Source organism: Penaeus monodon, chromosome 12 (genome assembly GCF_015228065.2).
Source record: "Penaeus monodon isolate SGIC_2016 chromosome 12, NSTDA_Pmon_1, whole genome shotgun sequence".
Taxonomy (NCBI): Eukaryota; Metazoa; Arthropoda; class Malacostraca; order Decapoda; family Penaeidae; genus Penaeus; species Penaeus monodon.
The window spans coordinates 38,795,443-38,796,814 of record NC_051397.1 but is presented as its reverse complement, the minus strand read 5'-3'; the positions used below and the strand labels follow the sequence as shown (position 1 = coordinate 38,796,814).

Genomic DNA, 1,372 nt, shown 5'->3' with positions numbered 1-1,372 from the left:
TGCTTTCCGCACAGGCAATGGGCTGGTGATCCTGCTTTACCTGAAAAAACAAGTTCCTGCGAACGCCATCCAACAGCTGGTCCTCAACGGCCATCAGCGACTTCCTCATGCTGATGACCCATTTCCCCTTTCTTCACTACAACTGCTTCAGCGGAGGAGTGGGGATTTCAGCGAGACCTTCTGTGAAATCTACGCCTTCTTCGGTAAGTAGTCTGCAAGAGTGACATTGCTTTTGCTAATGTTGACTTTAATATTGAAACTACAACTAAGCATGAAGTTCTACTCAAGGAATCATTTCTTTTGCCGAGAACAAGAATTGGTCCCTTTCTTCTGAACTCTCCCGCAGGAGCTATCACTGGTATCGCATCCATCTGGACGCTGTCCTTCATCTCCTATGACCCATAACAACGTGATCGTGAAGGGCGTGAGTGGAACGCCCTTGACCTCTGGAAGGGCCACCCTCTTCGTCCTCTTTGCCTGGATCTACGCCATCGGATGGGCGCTGCCACCCCTTTTTCGGTGGGGAAAGTACATTCCTGAGGGTGAGGGACCGCACTGGCCGCACACATTTTTTGGATTTCATGCAACTTTTCCTAAATCCTTTCAGACGCCCAAGGGAATATACATACTACCATTTCTTACAGGTATCCTGGATTCCTGCTCCTTCGATTTACTCACCCGCGATGACAACCCCCGATTTTACGAAATCAGCATCTTCGTTTTTGGACTTCTGCGTGCCTCTTTTCACATCGTATTCTCTACTTTCCATCTTGAAGGCTATCTTCGCCCAAGGCCGCCTGGGGAGACCAAAAAGATGAACGGTCCAACCTAGGTAAAAACCCCCCAGGAAACCTTTTTCCATTTCCTAGACCATAAACCTACTTTCCCAAATTTTTACATGTGTAAAAACAACTGAAAATACCAAAAAACCTCACGAATCCGTTCACTCCCCTTAAAGGATGCCCAGACGCAGTCCGCTGAGGTGCGCATCGCCAAAGGTCGCCCCCCCAACGTGGTTGTGGGTGGTCTGCTGGACGCCCACGCCGCTATCGTCGTCCAGGTTACGCATTCTCTCGCTTCAAAACGCTGCTTCTGATGCTTTACATTTGCTTTTGTTGAAAAGTTCAGCATTTGCGACAAGGTTTTTCTTTTCCAGGGTTTGTTCTTCAACCCAGAGCCCCATCACGCCTCTCGTGACCATGCCCCCCGCCCTTTCGGGCAAAGTCTTCCGCCTGTTAAAACCCCCTGTTTACGCCTCAACCATCCTAAATTCGTTTGGTGAGGAAATTAATCAAAAAAGGGGGGGAATGGTATACATAGAAGACTCAACTAACAACAGTAAACAACACACACAATACACACACACACACCA

General features: G+C 48.5%; 1 pseudogene; it reads left to right on the top strand.

Annotated features, from left to right (window-relative positions):
- Positions 1 to 832, top strand: part of LOC119579694 — a 1,459-nt pseudogene extending 627 nt beyond the window's left edge.
- Positions 833 to 1,372: the final 540 nt, after the last annotated feature.